This window comes from Topomyia yanbarensis, chromosome 3 (assembly GCF_030247195.1).
Source record: "Topomyia yanbarensis strain Yona2022 chromosome 3, ASM3024719v1, whole genome shotgun sequence".
Classification (NCBI taxonomy): Eukaryota; Metazoa; Arthropoda; class Insecta; order Diptera; family Culicidae; genus Topomyia; species Topomyia yanbarensis.
The window spans coordinates 63,520,540-63,544,004 of record NC_080672.1 but is presented as its reverse complement, the minus strand read 5'-3'; positions in this window follow the sequence as shown (position 1 = coordinate 63,544,004).

The window sequence follows — 23,465 nt, the reverse complement described above, 5'->3', positions numbered from 1 at the left end:
CCAGAAATGTACAACTTTGTTCGACTACTGACAGAGTTTTTTTTTCGATTTTTGCAATAATTCTGTCCGGTAGATATTGCGATGGTTTTGGTACGGATCCCTTCAGAATTTTTGTGGCATTTTACTCGACCCAAGTCTGATAGAAACTTAACGGAATGGCATCTAGCGGACGATTTAATGCCTGGGAGATGTTGATTCGATCCAGAAGATTTTCGGAAATCTTAATATAAGTGGAAGTGGCATGATTTTGAAAGTCATCTTCTTGTATTTCCGAAAATCGATTTATTTTATTTTGGATTTTTTAAATTCAAAAATGGGATTTATGTTTCTGTTTAGGTATGGTGGAATGAGGAGAGTTTCTAATTTGAACAGCGAAATAAATTTGATGATAGAAATGCTTGTTTATTTTTTGCAAATATGGAAAATAATAAATGGGATGCGCCTTTTTCAAATTTTGCTCCATTTGAACCGCCATGACATCACCAAATCACCACAAAAATTGCTTATGAGTTCAATATATGGGAGCTGTCAAGTTGTCCCAGGGCTGGTTAACTCCCTCTGTTATAGAGAAAGTATGGGGCATTCATCTAAATTCGTACTTAAAATATATATTAATCATAGGCGCCGTTCCTATATACAGTGTATATTATACACACCTCGAGGTGTCTCTGATAGAAAACAGTTACACAAAAAACAGTATCGCTACAGTACTCACTAATCGAAAGCTTAAATGCTCCTCTTTAAGCATAAGTTTGAATAAGTTTGAAATGTTCTATCGGGGGGTCTAGAACATTTATTTTTTAACATCTTGATGACAAATTTTTGAGGTAATTTTCCAATGAGTAGCTCAAAAACAGATATCTCAGATCTAAGTTACTAGGACCGAGGAAAGAAACTTCCGGACGTGACCGATTTATGATCGCTTGAGCAGTGGGTTAATGCTTGAGGCCGCGTTTGTAAATACGGGCGTAAGTATGTGTGGATGATTGCAATTGCATGTGTATGTGGAAAAAAATTTGACCTCGGTTTCTCAGAGATGGCTGGACCGATTTGCACAAAGTTAGTCTCAAATGAAAGGTACAACCTTCCCATCGGCTGCTATTGATTTTTTTTATTGATTGGTCTTCCGGCTCCAGAGTTACGAGTTGAAGAGTGCTTCACACAGCAAATTCCCATATAAACTGAACTGAAAAAAATTCAAAATCAAATTTGTATTTTTTATGCCAAATGACTTTAAAATGCATGAAACATTGAGATGTTTGACAAAAATTGACTTTTTTGGACTTTGGTACATTTTTGCCTTTCTCATATAGAAAGGTTATGCAATCACTCAAAAAATCGCCAATCATACCGGCCCGGAGGGAGTATGCAGTGAGTGGTTGCTACTTTAAAATTAAAATTTCTTAACAAGTTGAAAATTTTCGGCAGGACCTGGACCTCCCGGATCTTTCTCCATGATCCGCCGCTGGTTTCAAGCGATGTTTCAGTATCACATAGTATCTCAAGATCGTGGCTGTCGTTCCATTGTATGTATGTGCAAATCGTACTGAACATGTAATATTCATTTCCACCATTGTATTGAACATAACCAGCCATGGAATCGTAGTCTGGACAAATGAGAAAAGTACAATTGCACCACTAGGTGGATTAAAACAGGTTTTTATTTTGGGAATGCGTCGAGTTGAGACGAAAACGTAATATGATTAATAACGAGGATAACACTTTCCGAATGTAGAGAGAAATTTATGAAAAATGACGATTTCCATTCGACTCTAGCAGGTTCTGATCGATTTTGATGAGCATTTGATTTTTGTTGTATGACCAATTATATGTATAGGTCAAATGTTCAAAAACAGTAATTTAAGGCCAAGATAGCATCATTATGAAACTGCCAATTTCGAAGGTTTAGTATCTTCGATGAGTTTTACAAACGTTAAACAGCGCATCATTTGATAAAATAATTTTGACGGTATATCGTCCAAGAAGTATTTATGGTGAATTTTCTCAGGTTAATATTCATGACTACAATAAAGTTTCAACAAATTCGCTAAAGACACGAACTCTGTTACTATTTTCTGGAAAATTAATTCTGCATAATTTTAAAACTTCAAAAATTACGGTTTCGGAATTATGCCGTTTGGACAGTATGATCGATTTTCACCAAACCCCCATCAAACCGAATTTCTGGCTACGCCGCTGACTTCAAGTAAGTAGAAACAAAGTCGTTCTACACTCGTTCACAAGAAACTTCTTCGAATGCTGAATATCTATTATAATACATTGAAACCCCGATTTTATCAGTCAAATATGAACATATGTTTGATGGGCTCTAGCAGACGAACAAGACTGAATTCGAGTAAATCCTTTCTTGAGCATGTTTTCCTTATCATGAAGATGGAAATATGCAAAAATAAAAAGTTCATCATAATCAGAAATAGTTATCAGACTACATCAAGGGACGGGAGAATATTTTAACAGCTTCAGTTTATTATAAAGAAAAAAATTGCCCGATTTAGTCAATGTCCCCATTTTGTCAGCCTAAAATACACCATGAGACTGATAAAAATGGGTCTTTATTGTGTGTATTATTCACTGTGTTTCACATTAATAGGTATATTTCATTTTAGGGGATTTTTTATTGCATCGAACTACAACAATTTTTAGGTAGTTTTCAAGGGGTTATTTTATAGACTTCTTCCAAAATTTGGCGAACCTATTCTAATTCGTATACCAATTAATTGGTATACTTAAGGGTTTATATGTTGCAGATAGAGAAAATACTGAAATTTTCAGCTTTTTTCCTACACAATATTACGAAAGCTTATTAAACAATTTTTCCTAATAAGTTTGTGAAAATTATAAACTATTTGAAATTTTTTAATAGTTTTATTTTTTATTTAACCGTGATTTTTTAATAAATAGTGATCATCGCTTCACAACGTAGTCTATTTTTCATGGCTTGCGGTGAGCATGATCTCTCGAATTTCTGAATTGAAAATTATGGAATAGAAATTAATTTTTAGTATTCTTTACAGATTTAACTCGCCGCGCAGATAGCTCTGAATTAGACCCGCTGGTGCCCTAAGACGATTTCGCTAGATTTTCAGAGCACTGTGCACGCAGTGCATTAACGCAAGTGACGGAAGGTTATCGGAAAGATTCGTGAAAATGAAAATTCCAGTAATGATGATGATTTTCCCAAACGGTTCGTTTTCGAGAGGTTTTTATTTGTTCTTTGGCATTAGGATTAGCGATAATAATTCAAATCAAGGATACTACTGGGAAGTCACCTTTAGAAAAAGTCTATGAACTCTAGAAACTATGCACGCATGCACTTCAGAGATAGCGTGATATCAGGAGCTGCGATTTCATTTCAACGTTTTTTTTGTGAAAAGGGCGATACTTACAAATGTAAACATAAGGCTTTTTTCATACATGCGAATAAGGGCTTTGAAACGCAACAAATTAACCTAAAAATTTTGATTCTATGATATTGCTACGATAAAAATACTACGGGCGAAACTGTATTTTTGTTTGTTTATTTAAAGTTTCGCCCTCCACGCTCCATGCAAACAAACAGGGCGATACTTTAGCAGTTTGCGACACTGTTATTTTCATATTTTAGGATTATCAAGCAATGATCGCTACTGGAAAACACGGACGAAATCGGTGGTGTAGAACGGTAGTTATTGTAAAAAACGTAAGGGCGAACTTCAATGCTGATAGATGGGACCGAAAAAGTAAACAATCGCCAAAGGGGCGATACTATCGTTTTGTCAATTTCAATAGCAAAAAAAAATAATTTAATAATTTCAAATACTTTATGCAGTTTTGGGTTTCGATCACTGAATCATGCAATCTAGGATGTAAAAAACACAATAGTTCTTAAATAGGAAATAAAACCAAGTCTGGAAATATTCACTGTTGATTTTCTTTGAATGGTATCACTGCTAGTATCGTCCTTTTCAAGAAAAAGCGTTGATTTCTTAGTTCTCAGTCGCGCTGGAAATTTGAGTAAAGTATAAACTTCAAATCGCTTCAAAAAAAAAATTCGATTTTTTTTGGCTCAGTACAATATATAACCCCTTTAGGAAAATTCAGTTTTCCCACCACAATTTAGATATTTTATTAACAGAGCATTAACAATAATTCGTTGGTATGTCTATTTTATGGGCCATTTTTTCGCTTTCCAATTGATTTGGTTTGAGATTTCTAGCACTGATGTTTTCCTTTGCTGATTTGAACGATTCTCTGAGTCCTGCCACTATCCCATGTAGTATGTGTTATCAAAAACATCGTGAAGCATCAAGTTCTAAATGTTCTCGAACGATATAATATCCGAAGAGAGTGATAAGAGTTATAAGAAATGTCTCATCACACTGTTAGGTGGATTAAAAGCGTTTGTTTTTAAATGCACTGTCAGACCACCTTAAGGGAAGTTTAAGCTAAATAATCAGGAAAGGTTATGAGGTTATATCTAGGCACTAAAGAAGAATAGTTTAAGAGCTTCGGTTTCTTAAAAAGATAGAAAAATATATGTCCCGATTTTATCAATGTTCCGGTTTTATCAGCCTAAATTACACCAAATGGCTGATAAAATGGGTCTTCACTGTATTTAATTAGCTTAAGCAGCATGAGTTTAATATTGTCTTCATTTTAACAGATTTTGAAATGTGATAATTGATTCAGTCATCAGCGAAGTGGCTTTAATTCTGGAATATGCCCGGAACCCAGGAATTATCGATAGTGGACAATATATTCCAAGAATCTTTGATTCACCATCAGTGGTCTTGGCCAGTTTATAAAAATCGGTTAAGAGTTCGGTGGAAAATAGGACAGTAGCTTAGGAACTTGGCGAGTTACCCGGGGCCAATGCGGTCAAAGCTACTTTGATTGGTCATTAGTGATCTAGATTAGTTTATATGGGAATTTGCTGTGTGACCGTACTAGAATCGAATGTGTGTTTGTTTAGAGGGGGAGTCTGTAAAGTGCTCAAACCGAAAGTAATTTTGTTTTAGGCAGGGCAGGGCTTAATACATTTATCCTAGGAAAGGACTCAAGGAGTGACAATAACCCTCTTAGCCAAGTTACTTCCAACGATTTATCAAACCCTTATCAAATTGAAACGGTCGTTACTGTTGTCCACGTTTCTTTCTTATTCAAGGCTCAAAATAATTCGCTGATTAAATTCTTCATTAAATCGTTAATTTGATTGCCGTATAATTTTGAATCATCTTCACTTTGTACGCTGCACAGTTGGCCTGGCTGCTTTAATGATTGTATCACATACCACATGTGCCACAAACATGAAAATTGACTTTTCACTTCTACTTGTAAGTTGAAGTCGCCCGGTATAACAATATCATCAGACGGGGCGGCGATCGAGGCGATAAAAGAAACGGAGGAAAGATGTACATCGATCAGGCTGGAATCACGAATTCTGTCAGGAGGAAAATACACAACACACAGGAACAGATTGCGATCGGCAAGTTTCACTGATATCCACGAGCAAGAGCTCGCCCACCGGTCATCGTTGATCACTCGGGCTTTTATACCACGACAAACGGCGATAAGCATACCACCGCCTGATGTCTTGTGGCTGTTGAGGGCATTGCGGTCACAGCCGTAGACATCGAATGTTGAACCAAAGACCTGGCGAGACAGAGTACGGTTGTCGACGTCTCGGTCAAGGCGATAACGTCGTAACAGCAACCCGTGGTCGCGAGCAAATAGCTGTCCGTTGATGAATTTAAGCCACCAACTTTCTGGTAGTAAACCTCGATGTTGTTGGAGGACGGATCAGGTACAGTAGAGAGCGAAGCCATGTTGCAGTGTAGGAAGATCCTTTCGTCAATTCCACGAACAGTATCGGAACGGTTCACGGTCGACTGTGGTGAGGGATACGAGGCATCCCGAATCAACTGCGTCGCGCCACAAAATACGACTATCGTCGTCGTCGAGAGAAATGGTTGGCATCTGATAACAAGATGTCAGAGCAAATAGCAAAAAACTGGAAGCGGAGAATGCATCAGCGCTTGAAGTGTTCGGAACAGATGTGTACTTGCCATTTGTGGCAAGTTGGAAGACCCTTTCACCCATCCCACACACAGGATCGCCACGACTGATGATCGCTGGCTGCAAGTGCTCGACAGTGGCAGAGGGATCGAGGGCTTCCATAGTGTCAACTGCGGTGCGTCCCAGTATGCGTTGGAACCCGATGGCGGAATGCGCAGAGCAGGAACGGGGTGGTAGCAGCTTACGGCGAGAGTCGTAGCTAGAAGCGTTAATCGGTTCAACCGTTGTATCGTTACAATTTGTATAATACTTGTCGAGAAAGGCGGCTTGGAAAACCCTTTCTCCACCCACACATACAGGACCGGGACGACTGATGAACGCTGGCGGTAAGGGCTCGACTCTAGCGGGGGAATCGAGGGCTTCCATAGTACTAACTGCATTGCATCCCAGTATGCGATCGACATCGATACTCCTTCACAAGGGCGGTGTAGCTTGGTATAGTGGTATGGCCAATCGTTGCGGAGTCCGCTGCAGGACCATTGATGGGCCGGGTTGCATTAGAGAAGTACATGCTTCTTCTGGAGGCGGTGGAAAATCAGTCGGCGGGCTCCAAATGTTCTGGGTACGGCTGTCTTCAAATTGCCTGAACAGTATGCCTTGCAGCCATGTGTCAGGGTTAAGAGCTGCATCATGGTACTTTGGGTGAACTCCAACATTGAAGGATATGAAGTTCAAAGTACTGACGTCTATGCCTTTTTTAACAAGCGGAATAACCTTTATCTCCTCTTTAGACATTTTTTCGACAGTCTCTTTGCTAACGCTAGGATGAAAGCGGGAAAGATACATCCAGAGCAACGGCGCGGGAGGTGGAACCGTAACAATGTTGCTATTATCGACCACCAACAAGAATATTGCTCGGATCAGGGCCATCCTCGCGACGACGTTTCTGAGGTGGTCCAGAGGTACCGGAGTTTGGCCGGACTGGAGTAGCTGTTGAAACCTTTCTAGCGAGGCGCGAAATTAGTTGGTTATTTTTGGATAACTCGGCCTATAGCTCAGCACAGACGTCATCCGTTTTCCTAGCGATAGCAGCGATAACACACCCAAGTGAAGAAACGGTGTCGCGAAAGCAAGCAAACTTCATCAGCTTGACACATTCATTGCACATCCAAAATAAATTTTGGTTTTCCGCAAGTTTTTTCAAAAACGGCTTGTTAAGTTGTTTCCCACATTGCATATGTACCACATTTTTGCAAAAACCCATACATTCGATAAAGTCGTCATCCGATTTGACGGTTTTCGCGCAGTGATCGCATGCACTTACCATAATGCGTGCCGATCTGAGAATGCGAATAATGAAATATAGATGGAGCTGCGTTCGATGGAAAGTTTTGGTGGTTATGTCACAGAAGTTCACTCAATTGCGTTCTTCGCTGATTTTTTCGCAACACAAAAGCAAACAGGAGACACTTTCACACTGTACAATAACAATGTTAAAAACAAAATACTGAGTCGATTAACACGACAAACAACGATAAAAACTTCACGTCTTCTCGTCAAAAAGTGAAAATAGTTGGAGCGATTTATGTAAACAACTAATCGGTAGGAATACACTGAACCAAAAAAAATTACATCTCTCAAAAGCATAGGCTAAAGTGTATTTATAGTATTTATACTCAATTACCCGCCACGCTGGCCTTGATAATTGATCCCCATTTGCAATGAGCTGTATTCCTAGTTGAAGGTATTCTAAAATTGTCAGATTTTTTAAGATAGTCCAAAATAGCCCCTTAGTTTTCAAATGTAATATTATAAATCTCATATTGTAATACTCTAGTTTTAAGAAATTTAAAATGTAAACTACAAATATTGCTACCATGTCTTTACAAATAAATAGACTGAATAAAAAAGCCGTCTTTTTTTTAAATCCCTTCGGACTATGAAATGGATCGCAGGCTATTTATTGCATTTGTTTACACGTCATCGAGCATCTGGAATACATTAATTAATTCGGTCGACCTTCCTATGGCGCTACGAAGTCGAATTATACGCTTTTAACCTTCCGAACAACGGTTATTCCATTTTATTTGAACTGCCAAACAACAGTTTCTTTTATTGTCCTTTGAATAAAACAACAAACAATAAGTAAACATTTGAACTGGCTACCAAGTACTACCACAATTCTGTGTGAGACAACGTCGGCATAATATTTTTTTTTAATAATTTTTCAACTCATTAAAATAAATAAGCGTAATTTTCAGTGCAGAGCGATGAAAGGTCCAAACTACTCCAAAGTCAACGCTGAACATTGAATTAAAAAATATATCGCAATATACTGATTTGCACAAAACTGCAAATGGACGCCTGCAACCTCGATCCGATCCTGCATCCCCTTGAGCGCAGCAGGGCTTGGGTTTCTAACGGATTTAGCATTACAAATTCCGCGTCCACCAAGAAGTAGAAGCGGTGAATGTTCTCTCGCCCGAGAACAGTTAGGTGTGGCCCCTCTGAATGTGCTGCAGTCAGTTCTGTGCTGTGTAGTTGGTGGTGTAGAAAAAAAGAACTGCCGTTGTGTTTTCCTTCTACTGGGGGGGCTTCAGAGCTATCGATTGTGTTCTGCCAGAGGAGGAGAGCTAGACAGCCTCCACCCAACCTCAGGAAAGCATTTTTTTTTGCAAGTCGTCACTAGGCCCTGGAGAGGGGAGGGAGAAAAATGTAAACACTTGAAAAAATTCGCACGATTGCTCGATAAACAATTTCAATTTCAGCCGGCTCGTTGCTGGGCTTTTGTCTCGTTCCGTCCTACATGGTGCGCGGTGGTGGCGGCTGCGGCAGCAGTGGGTAATCGATGCTGGTTCTTAATTAAATTACAGGGCGAGAATTGAATGCTGATTGGGTTTGGGTGGGTTGAGCTGGGGGGCCGGCGTAGTGTCGTTACCGGTATTGTGCTTGTTTTGGTGCTCTGTCAGAAGTCTACCCGTTTAGCTGAGTGACACATTTCGCCAGCACTGCGCCGTAAGAACCAATGCGAGACGTTGCTTCATTGAGGTAGGGTTTGGCTCTTGCTTCAGTTCAGTTCACTTCGGCTTGGGATTGGGCTTTGGGTTGGGTCTGCGATCTGACTGTAAACGAGGCTCGAGATTTGAGTTTTTTTCGCTCAAAAAAATTTAGTTCAATGATTGTCTTTGGCAGTTCTACTTGCTGCCATGGACGTCGGTCCTCGTCGTCGTCGTCGGTGCTCGGTCGAGCCAGCAGCAGCCTGTCACTTTTGCATCGCCGTCGATATCAAATCTGTAAATCAGCTGAAATATGAGCAAAATGATTCCAATTAAATCGATTGCCAACTGCGGCACCGGTTCAGGGACATATTCTAGTGGGTTGGGCCAAGGAGAAGTATTTGAACTTTGGTTCTGAAAAATTCTGAATTCTATTAGTCAGGTGCAAGCAGCTTGTCTAAAAAGTGTTCTGTGCATGCCGATTCTAATGAATAGTATCCAAGTAAATTGGTGTTGGAATTTGAGTTTAATTTAGTTATAGGTTTTGTACTCTTAACGCGCAAAGATGGTTTTTAAGATTTTGCACGCATTACAAATACAGAGCTAAAAATTTGCGTTGGAAAATAAAATTACAGAAAAGTGTCACTTTTTTCATCAAAACCCCAAATGATTTGAATCAAATTTTATTATGATTAATAACAAATTTTAACATATTTTCAAAATTCATGCGATTTTACAGATAAAAATAAAATTTTCTGTTGGCATATGATGCTAAATATCATTCAAACGGAAATTCTACTAACAAAAATCTTCCAAAATATAGTCGTTTTAAATATATTTCAAATTCTGCTTCAACAAAAAAAAATCTTTCTAAATCTGCAATGCATTTCAAAAGAATGCATTTTTGCTGTATCAAATTATAATCAGTTTATTTAAATTTAAATTATTTAAACAGAATACACTTTGCAAGAAAGATATCTCTCCAACCCAAAACCGAATCATTATAGGGATGCCAATCTAAAAAGGATCAATTTAAATCGCGTACATAATTCACCGAACGTCAGCGCACATTATGCACGTCATCAGCCGAATATTACAACTCATTCTGATCCCCAGCTTACCGAACAAGCTGCCCGATGAACGATTCCGGCGTCATGCCTGTCTCGTGAATTGTTACCAATTTTGTTGCCCGCCAACAACCCGTCCGCCGTACCCATTCCCTCCCCACCCCATCCCTGGAAGTGCAGACGAAATGCAATTCCACACCGTCAGCAACTGGCAGGCTGCACAACTGCCATGTGCCACTTGTTTGTCATCATGTCCGACAGCAGCGTGCGGAACAGATAATGTCACCGGGAAGCTGCTGCGATGCCGACGACAGAATTTCACACACAGTGCTGATAATGCTCACATATATTTGCTGTGATGCAGTATTTTCTTTTTTATACGTACTGTCAGTTTTGGTCAGTGTCATTCGGTCGGTTTCATTCGTGGATTGGATTATTTTTCCTCTCTTTTTCACACACACACACACATCGATTTCCAGAGATGCAGAACGATCTTCAGTTTGTATGTCGAATAAATCAGTGGTATATTGCGTCAACTGTGACGGGCTCAATTTCAATAAACGGATTCCGTAATTCAGTCGATTGATCTCTTTACTAATTGATGCACAGCGCATCTCATTTTTTTTAATTTTGGGAATGGGAATCAATACCCGTGTTCATTTTATACAGCGAGTACAAGTTTTCAAAAGGTAAAATAAGAAACTCTACAAGGGACAGGCCCATGGGGTTTTACGAGCTGTTGACGTAGAATTACACTTCTAAATATAGAAGATTTTGATTATTACATTATTCACCTTGATATTTCATTAGAGCGCATGATAATAATCGAAATCTGGTACATTTATTCTCTTGACGCACACGGCTAGGTCCTTCAAAAATCAATTGAGTTATTTAAGGCCAATTACGTTCTTCTTGCTATTCGTAATTGCGTGTCTACGGATTCGCAGTTCTGACAGCCAATCCTTACTTACGTTTTCAACAATGGATTGCTCCTATAAACGGCTTCGGTAGTGAAATTTGGTAGATCGTCATCCAATTATTTAGGACCGTCGAACTATGTAGGTTATCAAATTATAGGTTAACAAATTTAGAGGATATCATATTAATAGAATTTAATAATTGCATATAGGTTATCAAATTCAATATGGGAAAATGTTCAAATTCACTTACTTAGCATAAATATGGTAATATGGATAGTTATTAATTTATGACCTGAACTACACTTGCTTGCCTAGCCTCGTAGCACGTTTTACTTATGATCTTACTTCGCTACTCGTGATCTGTCAATCATAATCTAACGGCTGCAGTCGTTATTAATAGGGTGATCATCGAAGATCGTCTTGGTGAGTTGTGCCGACCGAGGGGTCGTAACACCAACAGATAAAATCCAATACCATATGATTGAACATGATGAACACAAGTAGCACACACCATTTTGAACAGCTTCAAATAAGTATGGATACGATAAGAAACGAGCTAATCAGGGCTCAACATTTTCGGTACGTACAAATCAAACAGTAAATAAATCATATTCGCACACGCAGCAAGCGGAAATAAAACCAGTCGCTAGGATACGTGTGCAAGTTTTAATGTGTTCCCCAAAGCTGAAAACAGTCGTCTGAGATGCTTTCTACATTTGCGAACAATCGACTGCAGTGTTTGCAGGTGAATGCTTCTAAATTAGCTTTTCAATACATACACTGAGAGAATATATTCGTAAATCGCCAAGAATCAGTTTTTTGCAGACAATTTTCTAAAAAAAATTCGATTTTTTTTCGTGCATTAGATGAATTATTCGTAGTTCCATTGAAACACTTTTATTTTTATAACGAGTTTCGTTGGCTTAAGTTCATCGCCGTATACGTTAAAATCGGGATTGGCTGCTTGTTCGGACTCATCACCCTGTAATTCCGGAAGCAGAAGTCAGATCAATTAAAAATACAATAGTGGCCAATGGAAAAGTTGTACCTTTGGTTTGAGACCAAGTTTGTAAAAATCGGGAAAGAAATATGCTGAAAAATAGGGATGACATTAAGTTAGGGACTTGGCTAGTTTTCCGGGGGCAGCAAGAACCGTCATAGGTGGCCAATGTGGTCACAGCGACTTAGGAAGCCATTACGAATAATTTGCATAATATCACTAGTGTAAATCTATCTATCTATCTATCTATCTATCTATCTATCTATCTATCTATCTATCTATCTATCTATCTATCTATCTATCTATCTATCTATCTATCTATCTATCTATCTATCTATCTATCTATCTATCTATCTATCTATCTATCTATCTATCTATCTATCTATCTATCTATCTATCTATCTATCTATCTATCTATCTATCTATCTATCTATCTATCTATCTATCTATCTATCTATCTATCTATCTATCTATCTATCTATCTATCTATCTATCTATCTATCTATCTATCTATCTATCTATCTATCTATCTATCTATCTATCTATCTATCTATCTATCTATCTATCTATCTATCTATCTATCTATCTATCTATCTATCTATCTATCTATCTATCTATCTATCTATCTATCTATCTATCTATCTATCTATCTATCTATCTATCTATCTATCTATCTATCTATCTATCTATCTATCTATCTATCTATCTATCTATCTATCTATCTATCTATCTATCTATCTATCTATCTATCTATCTATCTATCTATCTATCTATCTATCTATCTATCTATCTATCTATCTATCTATCTATCTATCTATCTATCTATCTATCTATCTATCTATCTATCTATCTATCTATCTATCTATCTATCTATCTATCTATCTATCTATCTATCTATCTATCTATCTATCTATCTATCTATCTATCTATCTATCTATCTATCTATCTATCTATCTATCTATCTATCTATCTATCTATCTATCTATCTATCTATCTATCTATCTATCTATCTATCTATCTATCTATCTATCTATCTATCTATCTATCTATCTATCTATCTATCTATCTATCTATCTATCTATCTATCTATCTATCTATCTATCTATCTATCTATCTATCTATCTATCTATCTATCTATCTATCTATCTATCTATCTATCTATCTATCTATCTATCTATCTATCTATCTATCTATCTATCTATCTATCTATCTATCTATCTATCTATCTATCTATCTATCTATCTATCTATCTATCTATCTATCTATCTATCTATCTATCTATCTATCTATCTATCTATCTATCTATCTATCTATCTATCTATCTATCTATCTATCTATCTATCTATCTATCTATCTATCTATCTATCTATCTATCTATCTATCTATCTATCTATCTATCTATCTATCTATCTATCTATCTATCTATCTATCTATCTATCTATCTATCTATCTATCTATCTATCTATCTATCTATCTATCTATCTATCTATCTATCTATCTATCTATCTATCTATCTATCTATCTATCTATCTATCTATCTATCTATCTATCTATCTATCTATCTATCTATCTATCTATCTATCTATCTATCTATCTATCTATCTATCTATCTATCTATCTATCTATCTATCTATCTATCTATCTATCTATCTATCTATCTATCTATCTATCTATCTATCTATCTATCTATCTATCTATCTATCTATCTATCTATCTATCTATCTATCTATCTATCTATCTATCTATCTATCTATCTATCTATCTATCTATCTATCTATCTATCTATCTATCTATCTATCTATCTATCTATCTATCTATCTATCTATCTATCTATCTATCTATCTATCTATCTATCTATCTATCTATCTATCTATCTATCTATCTATCTATCTATCTATCTATCTATCTATCTATCTATCTATCTATCTATCTATCTATCTATCTATCTATCTATCTATCTATCTATCTATCTATCTATCTATCTATCTATCTATCTATCTATCTATCTATCTATCTATCTATCTATCTATCTATCTATCTATCTATCTATCTATCTATCTATCTATCTATCTATCTATCTATCTATCTATCTATCTATCTATCTATCTATCTATCTATCTATCTATCTATCTATCTATCTATCTATCTATCTATCTATCTATCTATCTATCTATCTATCTATCTATCTATCTATCTATCTATCTATCTATCTATCTATCTATCTATCTATCTATCTATCTATCTATCTATCTATCTATCTATCTATCTATCTATCTATCTATCTATCTATCTATCTATCTATCTATCTATCTATCTATCTATCTATCTATCTATCTATCTATCTATCTATCTATCTATCTATCTATCTATCTATCTATCTATCTATCTATCTATCTATCTATCTATCTATCTATCTATCTATCTATCTATCTATCTATCTATCTATCTATCTATCTATCTATCTATCTATCTATCTATCTATCTATCTATCTATCTATCTATCTATCTATCTATCTATCTATCTATCTATCTATCTATCTATCTATCTATCTATCTATCTATCTATCTATCTATCTATCTATCTATCTATCTATCTATCTATCTATCTATCTATCTATCTATCTATCTATCTATCTATCTATCTATCTATCTATCTATCTATCTATCTATCTATCTATCTATCTATCTATCTATCTATCTATCTATCTATCTATCTATCTATCTATCTATCTATCTATCTATCTATCTATCTATCTATCTATCTATCTATCTATCTATCTATCTATCTATCTATCTATCTATCTATCTATCTATCTATCTATCTATCTATCTATCTATCTATCTATCTATCTATCTATCTATCTATCTATCTATCTATCTATCTATCTATCTATCTATCTATCTATCTATCTATCTATCTATCTATCTATCTATCTATCTATCTATCTATCTATCTATCTATCTATCTATCTATCTATCTATCTATCTATCTATCTATCTATCTATCTATCTATCTATCTATCTATCTATCTATCTATCTATCTATCTATCTATCTATCTATCTATCTATCTATCTATCTATCTATCTATCTATCTATCTATCTATCTATCTATCTATCTATCTATCTATCTATCTATCTATCTATCTATCTATCTATCTATCTATCTATCTATCTATCTATCTATCTATCTATCTATCTATCTATCTATCTATCTATCTATCTATCTATCTATCTATCTATCTATCTATCTATCTATCTATCTATCTATCTATCTATCTATCTATCTATCTATCTATCTATCTATCTATCTATCTATCTATCTATCTATCTATCTATCTATCTATCTATCTATCTATCTATCTATCTATCTATCTATCTATCTATCTATCTATCTATCTATCTATCTATCTATCTATCTATCTATCTATCTATCTATCTATCTATCTATCTATCTATCTATCTATCTATCTATCTATCTATCTATCTATCTATCTATCTATCTATCTATCTATCTATCTATCTATCTATCTATCTATCTATCTATCTATCTATCTATCTATCTATCTATCTATCTATCTATCTATCTATCTATCTATCTATCTATCTATCTATCTATCTATCTATCTATCTATCTATCTATCTATCTATCTATCTATCTATCTATCTATCTATCTATCTATCTATCTATCTATCTATCTATCTATCTATCTATCTATCTATCTATCTATCTATCTATCTATCTATCTATCTATCTATCTATCTATCTATCTATCTATCTATCTATCTATCTATCTATCTATCTATCTATCTATCTATCTATCTATCTATCTATCTATCTATCTATCTATCTATCTATCTATCTATCTATCTATCTATCTATCTATCTATCTATCTATCTATCTATCTATCTATCTATCTATCTATCTATCTATCTATCTATCTATCTATCTATCTATCTATCTATCTATCTATCTATCTATCTATCTATCTATCTATCTATCTATCTATCTATCTATCTATCTATCTATCTATCTATCTATCTATCTATCTATCTATCTATCTATCTATCTATCTATCTATCTATCTATCTATCTATCTATCTATCTATCTATCTATCTATCTATCTATCTATCTATCTATCTATCTATCTATCTATCTATCTATCTATCTATCTATCTATCTATATATATATATATATATATATATATATATATATATATATATATATATATATATATATATATATATATATATATATATATATATATATATATATATATATATATATATATATATATATATATATATATATATATATATATATATATATATATATATATATATATATATATATATATATATATATATATATAAAAGTCAAAGTTTGTATGTATATGATTTATAGACTCCCAAACGGCTTAACCGATTTCCGTAAAAATTTGCACACAGTAGGTATTTGGTATGGAGCGTGTTTGTGTGCTATTAGTTGGAGATTATCTGTCCGCCAGATGGCGCTTTGGAACAAATTGTGTTTTCCTCCTATTTCGCAGAGTGTCGCAGCAACGCGCGATGTGTATTAGCTAGTATTGTATAAAAATGGACTTAAACACGATCCTTGAGGTATACCAAAATGACTATTTCGGGATAATTTGATTGAATCATTTAAATATAAATGCATAATTTCGAAAGAAAAAATTAAGGGTTGTGTACAAGACACGACCACGATGATATTAAAATGCAGCCAGTTTTATGAGCAAGCAATATTATCCGTGGCCAAATTAAAACTAGAGGTGTGCGCCGATGAAAAATGTCGTAATCGGCGGCGTAGGTGTGATTTGGGCCGGCGGCGGCGGCGTATCGGCGTGACGCCGTTTGCTAAAATCATCGGCGGCGGCGGCGGCGCAAAGCGGCGTGGGATATTTTTTTATATGGATGGAAAGTAGTAATTTTCTCAATCATCTTGCTATGTTGACTATTGTGTCTGCGTGTGTCAAAATTAAACCAAATATTGATGACGTAGCGGTGTCATCAGCTTTAAGCATAACACTGTTTTTTAACCGGGAATTAATTTTATTTGAGAAAATGGAAAAAAATAAAAGTAAATATCCAAAATTGCGATTACTAAAGATTAATTTAAACAACCGCTCCTAATACTTGCAATGCCAACTGTTACGAATATCGATGCTAACACAGTTTCAGAAAGCATGCAAAGTTTTATGCCATTCATTTTAATAAATATTCCTCTGAGATAAAATAACAATACCTGGTCTTCAGTCTAATTTATACTTCTGCCTGAGCCAGACCTATACAACCGAGTGAAGTGAAATAGAATTTATTAACCTGATACTTGGAGAAATTTCTTTATGCTGAGAATGCGGATCGATTATTCAACTAAAAATCACGGAACTATTAAATAAACCACGCTTTGTCCCCATAACATGCAAATTCCTACGCGCATGTATTAACATCAGACGCCACATCGTGAACAATCCTTGCGCAATACAAAGATACATATACAAACGAGAATGTATCTCAGCGAATTGCCGACTCATCGACGATATACCTATTTGAACAGTGATCTCTATACAAATACCTACAAACGGTTCCCAAATTTGTAACAGTTGTTCAGGACATAATGACAACTGCTAAACAGCATCCAGCACCCCAAAATCAACTGTTAGCACTATCGGTGAGGATAAAAAGGCGACGTTGCTCACGCGCAAGTGCAAGAAGCAAGATACAACATCCGACCGTCGGCACCAATACAGCTTTAACTATGAAGACCTGGACGTCAGACATGAGAGAAGCAAATAATTCCAAAGATACAGCAGACAAGCAGTCAACTGTATCCCCACCGCTAAAGAAGGTCTCCACTCTCAATAGAAAATCACGAGCACGAGATTCTGCGGATAACCAATAATGTTTTTTGCTGAAATATTGAAATAGAAATCAACGGGACGTTTTCTGGGCCACTCTGATCGTTTGATACACCGCACTCAATATTTTGCCCACGTATATCGTTGGAAAAAATCCTTAGCATGATAAAATAACAAAATGGTGCGGCTTCCAATACAGGTTAAACATCGAATCACTTTCGAACAATAGGCCAATATGGTATGGTAGTTTCGATTGCGGCAAAGTTCTACTGTATCGATTTTGTAGACTTTTTCGGTAAATTAAAGGAAAAGAGAAACAAAGGATAAGAAAATTGAAATGCGGATTTTTCTAGAGAGAACCAGTTGTAAACGTACAGAAAACCTTCCATTATGTTGACAGAAGTATGTCTAGCACTAGTTTTTCGTTCCAAGTTTCATTTCGGCAGACTTTGCAGCCAGGTTTTAGGAATGTGCAGTGCTACTGCATGGCTAGTGTTACGAGACTACTGACTACTAAGAATCCTTCCTGGCGGGGGCTGGCTTATGCGACGGGTGGCTTATACGACACCAACGCCTTACCCTCTGAACTACCAGACCAAGGTTAATAGTTAAAAGTCATACGGCTTGAATTACTATATCGAAGGCATGACGCTATACGAGCTTTGCTTGCGTGCAAATTTGAGTAGAATTGTGGTTCACGCGTGCGATGGTAATTTACAACGTATTTTTATTTAAATATTTACACAGATTTTGTAGAAACAATTGTACTGGCTTATATGTCGGTTCATTAAGTTTTAACTGTTTCTAACCATGAAAAAGTGACATCATTCGTTCGATATGCTATCTAATTCCGCATGAGCCGAATATTTTCTTGCACTGAGTAACTTGTGTCTTTAACTACTGAGAACTCGACAGTAGGGAGTATTATGGTTTCCACAGACTGACGGTTGATTGCTGCGATCCGGATGACTATGCGAGTAGGAAGTCAGCAAAAGTATTGTCCAGGCTATTTTAATCATATCGATTGATTGATTAGTAAAACAAGAAATGCTTAGAACAAGTATATTGCTTAACTTCTGAATATCTTAATACCTTTTACCGACCTATTCGGCTGATATTCGCTTGTCCAGTCTTTAAACAGCGGAACACTATATAAATTCACAGTTCATAAGCAAACCGCTCGCAGACACGGTGACAGTTTAATTTCTTGCTGAATTGCCGTGCGGTTCGAAAGCAGTTTTGTTTCCATATGGACTACAATATCCTGCCTCAAGATTGGCAACCCAACCAACATTAGGAGCTGAACTATAAGACTACGTGTTGATTTAAAGCAGATTAAAGGTTATGTAAGCTGAATAAAACTTTCGCTGAACTATTTAAACATTAACAGTTTATTCAGCCTATTTAAAATCCAGTATTCGCCAGTTCCAACTAGGCTGAACTATATTGCTAATAAATGTAATAGCGACAATATTAAAGCTTTTATTCAACCATCTTAATTAGACTGAATTGCGAGTTGAATAAACGATGCTGTTACCAAAAGTATTACCTTTAATCATTAAGCTGCACTACATGTCTTCAAGAGGTTGTTTCTACCTTTGCATTTACCGTTATACCACCTTTGACTTTCAGCTGAATTTTGTGTTTAACAAAGGTAATTGTAACTACTACAAAAATTGGCGCGATTAGCAAATCATGAGGAATGGCAACCGACCTGGGTTCGAGTCCCAATACACACACAATATTTTTTTTACTATTATGTGAAGGATTTTTTTATTATTTCGGTATATTCCAATTGAGATGTTTTGCATATATTACAGTTAAGGAGCAATAGATCAATAAATGAATAAAGAAATAAAGAAAGTTTATTTAGTTTTTTTATATCTACTGAGTTTTCACCACGAGAAATACACGATTTACAGTTTTTCAATGTACAAGCTTACCAAATCACTCGCGCCCTCGTTTATGTAAATTTACCTTTTAATTCGAAACGGTCTGTTTACTTGTGAAACATGAATATACTAATATTGAACACAATAGAAACTTTTTGTTCCAATGTTGCTATAAATTTTAGACACCAGCATTGTTACCATGATTTTTTTCTATCCATCGACTTGCAAACAAAGGTACAATGAAATGATTATTCACGCTGGCGGACTTAATTGATATAAATAAATAAACTATTGAATTCGAACAGCGACTTCCGCTTACCAAAAAAATCACAATGGAAAGAAAATCATTTGGCAGGGAGTGGTAAATAAATTGAGATTGCCACCTTAGAATTATAAATGACTTCAATCCATCATTCAGTTACCACCACTTTCATATAACACCCATTTTTACTTATCTAAATATTTTGTGACAACCATAAATCCTCACCTTGGAAACAAAAACGACTATAATCATCATTTTTGAAATAAATAAATTATCTAATTTAAAATTCCCGAATGTTCTAAAACTTATTAAATAAAAAAAATGAAATAAAAATATTATCGTAGGTTGGGATTCGAACCCAAGTCAACTAGGTTCACTTAAATCTATAGAAGGCTACTGTAGCCTTTGTACAGACTCTATTCAGCAGCCTAGACTTGTCGGTACATCGGTGAACTCTTAAGCATTCAACGTATGCAAGATTGGTGCAGACAGTAAGGTAAGTGCTTAGTATTCAACAGGTTGCTGGTTCGGATCCAGGTACGTGATATGATATCCAACAAGGTAATACAATTTTTCTCTAACTGTAACGTAAACTAATAAAAGAATATGGCTTCCAAAGAGATTGATGGCGTGTGTAACTTGAAATGAATGTCTTTTTTAACAATTTTCCTATGATAATTCTCTCAGCTGAATAGCGGTAACGAAAAGGTTTATTGATAAAGCTGAACTATGGTTTTCTTCAGGCTGTATACGTGCTGAAGAATTGTTCTTTCATGTGTCTTAATCAGACCAGCTGAATAAATTCTCCAAATCCCGGATGTTTAAGGGTGGAATAAACGATATATGATTACACGTATACTTCCAATGCTCAGCTAGAGCTGAATAAAGCAACTGTTAAAACGTTTATAAAACCACGAAATGTTTGTTGGGAATGGTAAGAATCAGACAAAACTATTACAACCAAAAAGATTATCGCAAAATAAACCAAAATTCTTTCACTCAATACACATTCAGGTCAAATATGGACTCGGCGCGAGTTTAAATATGATCGGCGGCGCAGCACAAAAAAGGCAATCGGCGCGCTGATCATTTTTTCCTGAAATCGGCGGCGTGTCAAAATCATCGGCGGCGGCGGCGTGGCGCGGCGGCGCACACCTCTAATTAAAACCCCTTAATGCCATCGACTGTTTCAGATCTGCACACAGGCATTCTTCACTAGAGATAAAAGTTGAATTTTTAAATAAAAATCGATAACCTGTAGTGTGACAAATTCAAGTTCTAAAAAAGTTTTATTCAAATCCCAGAAATGGGAACATAAATTAATGATGCTCACAAACAAAACCTTACATCTATCTTTAAATATCTGCTATCAAATTAAATGTTTGTAAGCACGATAGAACAATAACTGGTCATAAATCAAATTAAAGGGCCTTCAATTTAACTATAATAACTTGCAGAATGGAACAATTAGTCAGCTTCAACTGAGGTTCTCCAACTCTTCCAGCCGCGCGCTATTTACATCGGATACCCCCAGGGGTAGCAGTGATCAAATGCAGCACTCATCGCAGCGCATTGTCAACATGCATGATTGCTTCTGCTGATGTTCTTTACGGCCCGAAGTGCGACGGGAGAATGACGTCTCTCGAGCAATGATATTCTTTAAATAGTCGGGGATGACGTCATTTATAGAAGCGTAGTGTGCTGGATGCTCAAATCTGTCGTACGAGACGCTATACGCACGATGTTACTTGTCTGGAAGAAGAGCAACAACTGATTCAAACAGGCACGCGGCACATTTATTTATAACTTTTCGTGTTTGTTTGAATCACTAAGCTGCTCCCTATTGACGGCTCTGCCGGGGATAGATTGACTGATGTATGGGAGTTTTCACGTTTCCGAGATCTGTTCATTTTTGCTTGTTTTTCAATAGTGTGCTATTGAAATACGAAAACACTATAGCAATAAAACATAAATTCAGTTAATTCCGAATTGTTTGGTGATAACCACACAGAAATCCGTTCATAAATAACAAAGTTATTAGCGTTCAAAATAGTGGCGCAAAAACGTGACATCGTTTGATTTTAGATTTTAGAATGACACCCTGCCCCAGATAGTGCAGTAAGACATTTTCAATGTCAAAAGATTGTTTAGAAAATTAACAAGTATAGCAGGAATTCCTAATTGAAACATTTTTTGGGAAAGTATATTAATCAATAAGCCCCTGAGATGTTTAAAAATGTTGTAACCATGTCTTGTTTTTGATTGAAACATAATTGAATTTGGGATGCTAGATCTCTAGTACTTCTTCCTTTTCTGAAACCATATTGGGAATTTGATAATATGTTCTCCCGCTCTGCCTATATTTCTAATCGATTGAGAATAGTTCTTTTTAATAATTTGCGTATACATTATATTAAACTAATGGGCCGTCTACTATCAACCAATGATGGATTCTTGCCAGGTTCTAGAATGCTCACAACCTTAATTTCGCGCCACTCACATGGAAGAATATTTTGTGATATAAAATGATTAAAAAATTTAATAAATGAATTTTACCTATATCAGGTAAGTTAGATAGAACGATACATTTAATTTTATCTAAACCAGGGGAAGTATTTTTACAAGAATTCAAAGCAAAATTTATTTCCTCTAGTGAAAGAGAAGAACCCAGGAGAGGAAGATGTTTGCGAAAATGTTTGACAAATCTTAGGAACGAATCAACCCGATTTTCCGAATATTCAGAATTTGATGTATCGGAAGGGTAATGCTTACGAAGTCTCCTAGCAGTGGACCATAATGTGGACATTGAACTGTTCTTATCTAAATTTTTAATAAAATTTCTCCAAGAAAACGTTTCTTTAATTTTGTTTTCCGTGTAAACATAGCTTCCATTTTGCGATAGTGTAAATAATCTTTTTGTAAACCAGTTGAACGAAATTGTTTGTAAGCCAAAAATTTAGATTCTATGAGGGTGGAACATTCTGTATCCCACCAAAATGTAGGATTTTTTATATTTTTTCTGCGTATAACTTTTTTGGTTTGAGCTTGTAATAAACATTGCAGTATAGTGTCGCAAAACCATTTATAATTATCAAGAGTACTTAACGATCTATCAAATTTATTGATATCTATAGATATTAAATTTGAAAATTTTGACCAATCGCTATTTTTAGTAAAATCTGTTGATATATATTCTACAGAATTTTATAAAATAGAAAATAGAAAATTGATTAGAATTGGTAAACTAGCATTCAAATCTTCAACTACAGTCCAAGAACAATTTAGACTCAAATTTCTTGAATATAAGGTTAAATCAACAGCTGAATTTGTTGCTGGAGGGACTGCAATTCTAGCTGGTGAGCCATCATTTAATATAGCTAAATTGAACTCATCAATAATATCTAAAAGAAGAACACCTCTACCATCGTCTCTTTC